At 33.5% G+C, this 12,621-nt stretch overlaps 1 long non-coding RNA gene and 1 pseudogene across 1 annotated transcript; both read right to left on the bottom strand.

The window, feature by feature from the left end:
* Window positions 1-368: 368 nt before the first annotated feature.
* Window positions 369-2,577, bottom strand: LOC142177426 (uncharacterized; annotated as a pseudogene).
* A 96-nt stretch (window positions 2,578-2,673) lies between these two features.
* Window positions 2,674-4,076, bottom strand: LOC142175089 (uncharacterized). The gene is made up of 3 exons (XR_012704276.1): window positions 3,907-4,076; window positions 3,730-3,799; window positions 2,674-2,891 (listed from the first exon to the last, which is right to left on the bottom strand). It is a non-coding gene; the product is annotated as an uncharacterized LOC142175089 (long non-coding RNA).
* Between the last annotated feature and the right edge of the window lie 8,545 nt (window positions 4,077-12,621).

The raw sequence follows: 12,621 nt of genomic DNA on the forward strand, positions 1-12,621 counted from the left end.
TCCTGGTTCATTATTGTACACTTTATGAATCTTGATCAACTCTTCATAAACAGCTTCACTCTCAATTAGAAATACTCATAATCGTTTTTACTGGAAAATACTCATAATCGTTTTTGTGAGGACATACTCATAATCGTTTTTACTGGAAAATAGCCTCTATACTTTAAAATGCTATTTTGAAGCTTTACGTAACTGAAGCGAAAATTGACATAGTTAAAACTATACTCTTCAAAAGTATGCGGAAAAATATATAGTTAAAATGAGTTTACAAACTCACCATCTTTGTGTGAACAAGTGAAACAGGTGATAGTGATTGTTGGTGATCGTCCATTGAGTTATCAGAAACCTATCACCAAAGAGGAAGATTATTACAACTAAAAGAAAACTAAATTACAAGATTATCTTATATACAATAAATTTTTGCTAAAGAGCACAATATTTTTTACCTGCTCATCACCACATAATTTCCTATTTGAGCCAATAGTAATACCCAAAGATTCTAGATATGCCTTTACACCCAACTTTACTTTATCGTCTATTTTTGCATCCATATCCTTTGTTGCTTCTAAAATTTTCCCCCCATCGCTTTTATTTCTTCTTTTGCTTCAAATAACGTTTTCTCCGTCTTTTATATTTCTTCTTTTGCTTCAGCCAATTTTTCTTCCATCGCAATTCTCATAGTGGAGGTAGGTTTTTCAACTTCTATCTCAACCCTTCTATCAAAATCTCTTTGCTCAGTCTGAGATCGCTTATATGCAGGGCCATAAACAAAACTTGGAGCTGCTCCTTTTCCTAAAGTTCGAACATTTCCATGAGTGTCTGGTCCCATAACCTGACATCATTGGGAGCACTTCCAGGGAATTTAACTCAGGGTACACATTAGCATGTTCATCCATTTCTTTCTTTTGGAAAGAAAAGGCAAAACAATGAAAAGTTAATAAAATTTTATATTGGAAAAAAGTAGTTTATATTCATAAAGAATGGAAATTTACCATAGTTTCATCAGCTATCTCATTTACTGGTTGTTTATTCTTTCTCGTATGTGTTTCTTTGAATACCTCGATACGACTTGGTTTTACACCATTCTTCTTTGTCATCTGTTTAAATAGTAAAAAAATTATAATAAATATATTCAAGAAAATAAGTATTGATATATAAATTGCAGAAAACTTATAGTAAATATGGCATACATCATCTATAATTTGAGAATGACTTTTTCTTTCTGATGTGTGTGGCATACTCAACTTTCTTTGTTCCTCTTGCTCTTTTCCTAGAAAAGTTGCACGTAATTTTATATATTAGAGATAATCCATGGCCAAATATCAGACCAAAAAATAAAATTTTTAAAAGAAAAAAGAGAAAAGGTAAGAAAAATTACAGAGGAAAAGCATAAAAATATTTAGAGGAAAAAGTATGATCCGCATACGGAATGCGCTAATAGCATATTCTAAGGGCAAGAGAAGAAGATGCTTGATGCTCGGTGAATATTTTTGCTTCATTAGAGCTCCGATAATAAACTAATGCACGCCACTGGTCTTCTTCTACCCTGTCTGGACGTTTAGCTAAGCGCTCGATATCGTTGTTGTATGGCTCATAACCAATCATTTTTGCTTCATGCTTCCATTCTTTCCATTTAGATCCAACCGATATCATCAACATACGTCTCATATCCTCAGTTGCATCAGTATTTTTCCTGCAAACATCAACATATAACACATGTATAAAAGCATAAAATCAATAAGCATCTTAGTATATAACCTTTATCTTTAATTTTCTAAGCACCTTAATATGAGCCCATATCATATTCTTGTACAGTTTAGGCACAAGCCTCCGATCTTTATGATTTAAAGGAGATAAAATGTCATTTCTTGCTATGACTCCAAGTTTTGAACTCAATCTAGTTGCATCAGGTCCAATAGCTTAACTAAGATTATTCAACTCAACATGTAAAATGCCACCATCTTTTCCCCATCCTGAGTGCATCATAGTAGGACCCCTAGGTCGCTTAGATTACTCTTCATTAGCACTAGAGTCTTCAATGACCAAATATAAAAAAGAGAATCATGTAAGGTAGCAACTTCACTATACTGCAGACTAGTTGCATTAGGAGGAAGGCAAATTTAAAAAGAAAGTACAACTTGTTATTCATCTTGGAGCGTTGCACCATAGAAACTGTTAAAGCACCTCCTTTGATAATAATTAGGGAGCACTCCCCTTTGCTTATGCTTTATCGAAAATTACATCAGAAAATCGCACTCTAGATCTTTTTGCTCCAAAAGAAATTTAGGAAAAGAACACAATTGGCTAATTGCATACTTAAGTACCAAAGTTAATTTTCAGAAATAATTAACAATTTGCTATTGAAAACTAGCCAAAACACAACAACAATGAAACATTCAATTTCTTTTTTCTTAATAAGAAATGAACTACTGAAAAGTCTTTACATTTAGAATCTTCACCCAACTAATATCTCTTTCTTATTTCTTTTTTCTTTTTTGGTTAAAAAAAGTAATTGTACATGACACTCTTAAAGAGTATTTAATTAATCATGGACAAATTACATTGTAGTATATCCATAGTGTAAAGTACAACACTTCAATTATTAACAACTAGAAATAGTGGAGCACAACACACAGAATAAGCGTGTTATACACTAGTTATACAAAATAAGTACCTAGGAAATTTTCTGTTTCATGCGAATCATTTCTTGATTTACCAGATCGGATAGCTTGTCCTTCATTTGGTGGCCAATTTTGAGGTGGTTGAGGCATCACTGCACCGCCCATTTATTCTTCTTGTTGCTCCGAAAAATCAGGTAGAAGCATTTCTTGACTAGAATTTCTCTGTCTTTTTCTTTCCATCACAACAAAGTTCCTCAAAAACTATACTTCCTGCAAAATTGAAAAATATTTTCTACTATCCAGACGTATAAAATAATATCAAATTAGCAGGCCAAACAAAAAGATATATACGCATGTGAGATTTAAACAACTAAAAAGCATAATAAGAATTCCCGAACTCGATGATTTATGTTTAATAACAATCTTTACTAAAATAGTGACAAAAGTAATAAAAGTAACTAAGATATGTCGTCTTCTTCATCATATGTTTCAATACTTTCCAAAATAAGTGGGTCAATTTCTATTCCTGGCACACCTTCTCTAACCCATTTAATATCCTCTTCATTTTCAGACCAATCTAATAATCAATATCTAAAAGATATTTTGTATAAAGTGACATAACTGTATAGACCGCATAAACTTTTACATGATAAAAATTAATATTAATATATTTATTAAAAACAACAAAATGAGGTACTCCTCACAAAGATTAACACCAAACTTTCTCTCTCTCTCTCACACACAAAAAAATAATAATAAAAGATCCAATTTTTTCAACCAAAGCAGACAACAAAAAGAATAACCAATATGTTACTATACAATAATCAACCCTTTAATCACCAAGAAACCAATAATTTAATTGAACTCTAAGCATAATCTACCATTAAATAATGAAAATCTTATATCCAACTTTATAAATGTACTAAACAACAGACGTCTAGAAACACACTGTTTGACCACCAAAAAAATCAAAATCAATCTACCAATCAATACCTAAAAGAGAAAATTGTTAACCCAAATCCGAACAATTAACAAAAAGAAAGAAATCTGTTAACCCAAATCCGAACAACCAAGAAAAAGAAAGATATTTGTTAACTAAATTGGGTACCTTGAATTTGTAGAAAACAAGCTTTGTGGATCTCAGCAGCAAAGCCTCAACAATTTTCGTCTCCAAGTATCTATTATAGCACAGTGGAATGCAAATAATTAGGTTTTTTGTAGAATTCTAACTAAGGAAGGAAAACTATATTTTTTAGAATTGGGAGGAGGGAAGCAAAATTCTTACCGCCAAAATCTTTTCCTTCTAAATCTCCCATACTTTCCATACATAGCTCCTTTTGAGTCTTGGGGAAAAGGAAGCAAACTTGAGAAATTTTGGCAAATCCAATTTAAGATTTTGATCCAAAATTGATTTTGAGAGGAGAGAGGGGATGAGTCCGGTTCTTCCAAGGCTTACGACTTAATTAGCTTTCTCAAAAATGTTGGTTCCTTGGTTTCATATATATTTTTATTTTTTTTAAAATATTTCATCTTTAAATCCAACATCAAAAGTAGTAGTAATAATAATATATATTTTGACTAAACATTGATATTTTAATTAAAAGTTTTAAATCGGCAAAATTTATTAAAAGGCGAGGCTTATGACGTGGGCATTTCACTGAATATCGGGGGAGGCATAAGCCTCATGAAACTTTAAATCTTTTAGTTCAAGAAATCAAAAAATTTGCCGATTTAAATTTTTTAGTTCAAGAAATCAAAAAAAAAATTTATATAACATAAAAATATAGAAAGTACATTAAAAGTTTAAGAAAATCAAAGGACTAAGGATTTGCACAATGCCTTGAGGCGGCTCAAGTGTTAAAATTGTTATAATGCAATAGTGTTAAAATTGTTATTAAACTATATATATTTGATTGCTTCCCTAAAAGGCTCGAAGTTACAAATTAAACTATTATCAAACTACACATTTAATTACCTTCCTAAAAGTAATAATCAACAAACTTTATCAATATAATAATTCAAAATATTACTCCTTCAGAAATAAATACAAAGTGTTAAAGTCTCTTTTGGTAGAAATAAATCTAAGAACTACAAAATCAATAGCGAGTGAGGATATACAGTTCGACTATCTATATATTCAGAGAAAATGTTCAAATAACATTAACCCTCACGATGTTCTCACTTAGTAAATATACAATACTATGACTCGTTATTTGAGTTAAGATCATTCATTTGTTAATGTATTTTGAGGGTCAACACTGTTAATCAGAAAATTTAACAGATGATTTACCTAGTACTTATTGAGCGAGCCCGAGCGCCAAGCAATAAACGTGTAAGGTGCATAATCTTATGTTTGGGGTGCATGTAAGCCTCACAAATTAAGCCCTACACTTGAGCTGCCTCAAGACATTGTGCAAATGACTCGCCCAGGAGCTAGTCTTGGACGAGCCTTTTAAATTATTATGCAACAAGAAACGAAATCGTCTATATTGTAGGTAATTATCACAATATTTTAACAAATTAAATATTAAATATAAAGGGCGTGATATTTTTTTTAAGACAACGAATGATTTAAAATTTAGAAACTATAGAGAAATTTCCAATCGTAGATGTTAATGTATTGGAAATAAATCACCCAACTCTTATTCAAAGCCCATCTACACACTCCAGCTGCTTCCTTTTGAGCTAGTCAAGAGCCTTCTACATCAGCCAATTCTTTTTCCATGAGGGGCTTCAATGAAGCAAGATTTTTTGATTTCCTGTTCATCGTATCGACCGACCCAGACCCCGTACCTGTCCCCGATAGAGAGTCCCACATACGAGAAAATGTCACAAATAGAGTTGAACCAAGTTGGGCAACAGTGTTCTCACTTCCAGGAATACCTACATCTGGGAGGAGAGCGGCAGAAAGAGGTGCTTGTTCCCCTCTCTACTCGTAATTACCGACAAATAATATGACATTTAAAGTAAGGTCATGTTTTTTGTCATTTGTATCAAAAGTTTTTACATTTGTTAAAGTGTCGTATTTTTACTACAGTTTAGACCAAATGTCATTGTTTTTATGACATTTTATACCAAATATCGTCCTTTTTATGACAATTTGTATCAAATGTCTAATTTTTACAATATTTGCAGCAAATGTCGTACTTTTTAAGACATTTCTTAAAAAAATGTCATTATGTTGACGACATTTTGTATCAAATGTCATTGTTTTAATGATATTTCCTATTAAATGTCATTTTTTACGATATTTAGTATCAAATGTCATTGTTTCTATGACAATTAATATTAAATGTCGTAATTTTTACGACATTTTGTCATAAATGTCAAAAGAAAAGGAAATTTTCCGACATTTATTTCAATAGTTACTAAATAAATGTCGTCATATCCTCAATTTCCTGTAGTGTATATTTGAAACTCAAAAATTCATTTTGAGACTTACTACAACATCAATGTCATGGACAATTTTATTTATCCGGATAGTAAAATATTAGCTTTTTCGGAGTTCTTAGTTGATTTTGTACTACAAGACTTTTTTCTCACCATCCATATGGTAAATGTCTCCTTCACGGAGAAAAATTAAATTATTATAGTCATGGTCAATCATAATCAATCAGTTCTTGCTTTACTTTTGTCTTTAATAACTTTTTATAAGACATGACAAAATATTTTTGGCGTACCACATGTACGCGACCAATGACATATTCATGTAACCACACAATAATGTTTATTATCTTTCTTTCTCTCAAACCTCCCGTAGAGGTGAGTTGTAGTATTTATTCAACCATGCATGAATACATTCTTGTGCATAATTTATATCACATATGAGTCTGCATTTACAATGTTTATTACAAGTCGCATTATTTCAAAAGTGGACTATAATCGTCTGCACATGCCTAATATTTACAGACCATGTTGATACACATTTCCTCCACCTTTGAAGAACCCTTATTGTTCTCCTTTTTACAATTAGCATAATGATGACTATTATTATTTTGATCTTTGGCATGCCCACGTTCATTGATCAATCACTTCTTTTCATTTAGACTTATTATGCACCGCTATCACATTCACTTCAAGAATGGAGCAAATCAAATGGGACAAGCTTCATGCTTTTTCATGAAAAATACATTATTTTTCTTTTGTCATCACTACATTTTCAATATGGTGCATTGGGACTCAAGCCAATGTCTTACCCATATAAAGGCATGTTAGGCCATATTTAATTAAGACACGAACCCAACTCTTATCATCATAGAGCATCAGGGCTCGAACTCGATGTCGTACCCTCATGGTGCATTGGAACTTAAATCCACCGTCTTACCCTTAACAAATATCATAATGGGCCGAAATACTTAGGGACTCACCCTCAAACCTTCAAAAATATGAACACTTCGTGATCATATGCATAATAATAAGAACCTATATAAAGATTATTGCTATACAAGAGAAAGCTCTATGCAACATTAGTTACGTTGAAATGCAAGGATCATAGATAGGCTTCTCTGTCAACTTAGTAAGTTAAGATAAAATTAAAATTGACAGAGCAAAACACGTTACAATATTCAATCTATTTCCCATACATTCACATAATATTCAACTTAGTCTTTCGTGCTACGAAACTTATAGTTAATCAAGTTTCATACTTAAGCAAATGAATAGTTCTGTAGAGCTGTCAAATAAATAAGTGCATTAAAAATAAAGAATCGTGAAAAGAAATTGTCATACACGGTATTTTCACTCTATGTACCAAATATGCATTTCATAAATGATATGAAAAATTAAAGTATAATTGAAAAACCTTATGGTTTTATAACCATATAGTCAGAATTCCATTTCGTAATAATATTGATTTCGTTAAAATATTGTCTTATACCATCAGAAAATAAGGCTCATGTGATCATGAAAGAAAAAAAAAATACATACCTCCTGTTTGCCATTCGGCAGCAGAGGTGCTCTATATGTACCTTAGTAATTTATTTTTTAATCAAGACAACCATCATTAGAATCATCTATGATCATTCTTGATAACCATCTTATTTTCCTGCACAAATAAAACTAAATGGCCGAGTAACACAAAATTACATGAAGTCTTAATTTTCATAAATTAAACATGTAATTCATGGTATTATTGAAAAATAATACTCCTTGGACAAAAGAAGAAAACTAAACATTAATATGGCATACGTAACAAATGCCCATATTTCCATTGGTTCAACCAAATTGGTTCAAGGTTGTAAAACATTCAAATTTTCTAGGTTGGTTAAAGCTTCGTACTGATAACGTGTTAAAAAATTAAGCTCAAAGTAACAATACGAAACAATAATATAGACAAGAGATATAAAGGGAAAAGAGTGGAGAGATTCTTATTTCTTTCATGTATTCAAGTGTTTTCCAAGTGTATACAATGTAATGCCCAAACCCTCTATTTATAGGATGACATTGAGGTAATACAAAGGGATGTCATGAACATGGTATTAACTATTGAGATCATGGGGAAGATCATGGAGGGGATTATGGAGGTGTGAGACTTACAACAATAATAAGAAGTAGTGGGAGACTGGAAGGTTAATGTAGAAGAGTAATGAGAGTAACTTCTTTAGGAGTTATAGACATCCACTAATATAATTATAATATTTCATAACACCCACTACTTTGTTATTTATTCTATGGAAGAAATTTTACACCTATAAATAGTGGTGTTTCTTTCTTGGGTTGTAGGTGAGAAAATCTGGTAGTGTGTATGAAAAAAGTGAACTTGGTGTAGTAAAACAAAAAGTTAAGAGAAGGAGAAAATCTAAGTTTCCAACTTATTCTGTACAATAGAGAATATTATTTTGTTGAAGGAAGGTGTTCATTTTGGTGGGGTTTTGGACTCAACAACTTGTCCAGAGTTTGTTAGAGTCATACGACGTTGTCGGACTGTTCTATCCTGGAGGAGAAAAGTCAAGAGTTTTACTGTTGGACTGGTGAAGATGCTACCGTAGTGGGCTTGAATCTCCTTAAAGAGAGCGAGATATCCGGGCCTCAGCCTGAAGAATATTTTTTTTCATCTTATTTTTCAACTGTAATTTCTTATAATTTCACCAACAATTTTAAGAAGATTCAATTTTTTTATGCAGTTAGAAAATAACAGATATCAAGGTAGAAGTTCACTCTCTTTAAGAGATAGAAGGGTAAAGTATTTTTCTACTTGCTTAGCTTAAGAGGAGAAAAGGTATAAACTTTTCACCTTATATTTTTTATGAATATGTAATATATTTTTTCATGATTTTTTTTAATAATGCTAAAATTAATGGGGGTAAAAAAGAATTATTCCATGAGTAATTTGAGTATTCATGTATGAGCGAAAGTTGATTAAATCAAGAAGTGTGTACCTACATCTATGATAAGTCTTGGAATAATTCACATGTTGTTTGCCTATATATTGATGATTAGTTAATATTGCCCTAACATAAATGTTATTGGAGAAATTAAAAAAATATGCTAGTAGCCATTTTGACATAAAAGATTTGGGTGCGACAAATTTCATTCTTAGAATGAAAATTTAATAAAACATGCAATGCATGTTTCCTTGACCAGTCACATTTTGTTAAGAAAATTTTGATAAAAATAGTTTTATTGATTGCAAGCATGTTGTAACTCCTTTTGCTTCAAGTGTTATTTTCTGTACAAAGTGATAATGATGTGATAAATCAAAAGGAATATGATAGCTTAATTGGAAGCTTGAGAATATATGACTGATTATACTTGATTTGAGATTGCATACGCAGTATAAGTACTTAGCAGGTTTACAAGCAAGTCAGGTAATGAACATTGACATGCCACAACAAGAGTTATGAGGTATTTACTTGGTGAAAAAAATCTATGGATTATCTTATAAAAAATATCTTTGTGTACTTGAAGGCTTTTCTGATGCAGACTGGAACATTTTATCGTTGAGAGGTGATGCTGTTTGTTGGAAATTAAAAAAAAAATAATTGCTAACTCTACTATGGAGGCTTGACTAATTGCTTTAGCTTCAGCTAGTAGGAAAGTGAATTGGTTGAGAGATTTATTATTTCAAATTTCTTATTTTGAAAAACCAATTTTTCCTTTTTTAATTTATTTTGATAGCACTGCTGCTATTGGTAGAGTACAAAACCATTATTACAATAGTAAATCCAGACCTATAAGGAGAAACACAATATTGTATGATATTTGAACTATTGGTAGAGTGCAAAACCATTATTACAATAGTAAATCCAGACCTATAAGGAGAAACACAATATTGTATGATATTTGAAAAGTGGTAAAATTGATGTTGATTATGTGATAATTTTGCAGATCCACTAACCAAGGCCTTGGCAACAAAAGGGTCTGGAGTACATCGAGGGGAATGAGATTGAAGACCATAAACTCATAAGTTATATATGAGGAAACCTGTCACGACCCAAATTCAATTTTAGGTCGTGATGGCGCCCAACACCGTTGTCAACCAAGCCAATCCTAATTAACTAGTGGCTTCTCAATTTGTTTTATATAAACATTTTCAATATTCACTTAACTTGTATTTTAGCAGATCGAAAATCACAAATTTCATAACAATAGAAATGCAACCCAAAATTATAGTCTATAGTGTGTGCCAGGAACTAGTGTCACAAGTACTAGGGCAACTAGTAGAATATACATAATACTACTATCCTACTACCTGAAACAGAGTAGACAGTACATATTGAACTAGAAAAGAAGAGAACTCTGGTATGCTGCAGAACAACTCAAAAGGGCAGCTCACCGTGGGATCTCGATAAGGAATCAGGAACGCGCACTAGAGAGGTAACTAGATGCACCTGCCTCAGATCCTGTATAGTTAAGTACAAAAGCATAGTATAAGTACATAAACAACATGTAACCAGCAAGTATCCAGTCTAACCTCGAAAAAGTAGTGACGAGTGGTCGACTTGACACTTACTAAGGTCAATATCAATAATAATATATAAGGCTTACACTAAGCATGATTAGTATGAATATAATAACAATCTTAGAATTTAGAAGAAAAAGATATATCAAATTCAGCCATGCCATATAATAATTTGCACTTCAAGAATTTAAACAGAGTAAATCATGGAGTCATTTTCACATAAATATCATGTGCACATTATGCCAAGGTCGTACAACTTAGTCCAACATAATAATAATTGTGCATTGCTAGAGGGTCGAATGGCGCGAACCATAGATGCTTCTATTTCTACCGAGGCGATCGGCCCGATCCACAAATATCAATTATTATCAAGAAGGCACATAAAGGCGCATTTTTAATCAAATAACATACAAGTTCTCAAGTAAGTGAATACACTTGTTTATATTTATTTTCAATCCTTAACATGTCCTAAGTGATCTCATTAGCAAGTAAGAACATAAGCATTTGCAAGTATGGCATGATACGGGTCCTAAACTACCCGGACAATTAGCATGATAGTAGATATGTACAGACTCTCGTCACTACGTATGTACGTAGCCCTCATAGACAATCACATACATTTATGAGATTCACATAGGGGTTTATTTCCCTCTTACGAGGTTAGAAAGGAGATTCACCTCGCTCCAAAGCTTACTTCCAAAAGTCATAAATCAGTAAAAGCAAGTAGGGGAAGTTTTATCTAGGGGCACGAGGTTCTAAAAAGCAATATGACCAGTCGGATCGTTACATTCTCCACCTCTTAAACAAACATTCGTCCTCGAATGAGTTTAGATTCATACCTAAAGTGCCGAATAAGCGTGGATATCTGCTCTGCATGTCATCCTCGGACTCCTAGGTCACCTCCTCGACTGGTTGGCCCCTACACTGGACCTTTACCACAGAAATCCTCTTGGATCTCAACTGGCGATTCTGCCTATCGATAATGGCAATTGGCTCCTCCTCATAACCCAAACTCTCATCCAGCTAAATAGTACTGAAGTCCAACACATGGGACAAGTTGGCGTGATACTTCCGTAGGATAGATACATGAAAAACTGGATGAACTCCCGAGAAGCTGGGAGGTAAAGCACGCTCATAAGCAACCTCCCCAACTCGCCTCAACACCTCAAATGGGCCAATAAACCTTGGGCTCAACTTGCCCTTCTTCCCGAATCTCATAATACCCTTTATCAGCAAGACTTTCAAGAGAACCTTCTCGCCGACAATGAATGATACATCGCGAGACTTCTGATCCGTGTAACTCTTCTGTCTGGACTGAGCTGTGCGGAGCCTTTCCTGAATCAACTTTACCTTTTCTAAGGCATCTTTCACCAAATCTATACCATACAACTTAGCCTCATCGAGATCAAACCACCTAATAGGAGAACAACATTGCCGGCCATATAAAGCCTTAAATGGAGCCATCTCGATGCTGGACTGATAACTGTTGTTGTAAGCAAACTCGGCCAAAGGCAAGAACTGATCCCACTGTCCTCCAAAGTCAATCACACATGATCTAAGCATGTCCTCCAACATCTAAAATATTAGCTCTAACTGTCTGTCGGTCTGAGGATGGAATGTTGTGCTGAGCTCCACACGGGTCCCCAACTCACTCTAAATAGCTCTCAGGAAATATGAAGTGAACTGAGGGCCTCTATCTGATATGATAGAGATGGGAACACCGTGCAACTGAACTATCTCCTGAATGTAGATCTGTTCCAACCTCTTTGAAGTATAAGTAGTCACCACTGGAATAAAGTGTGCCGACTTGGTCAACCTGTCGATAATGACCCAAATCGTATCCAACTTCCGCAATGTCCACGGCAACCCGACTATGAAGTCCATAGTAATGCGCTCCCACTTCCACTCAGGTATATGCATCTGCTGTAATAGTCCACCTAGCCTCTGGTGCTCATACTTAACCTGTTGACAATTCAAACACTGAGCCACATACTCAACTATGTCTTTCTTCATCTGCTGCCACCGATAATGCTGTCTCAGGTCACAATACATCTTCGTAGCACTTGAGTGAATGGAATATCATGAACTGTGTGCCTCCTC

Source organism: Nicotiana tabacum, chromosome 3 (genome assembly GCF_000715075.1).
Source record: "Nicotiana tabacum cultivar K326 chromosome 3, ASM71507v2, whole genome shotgun sequence".
Taxonomy (NCBI): Eukaryota; Viridiplantae; Streptophyta; class Magnoliopsida; order Solanales; family Solanaceae; genus Nicotiana; species Nicotiana tabacum.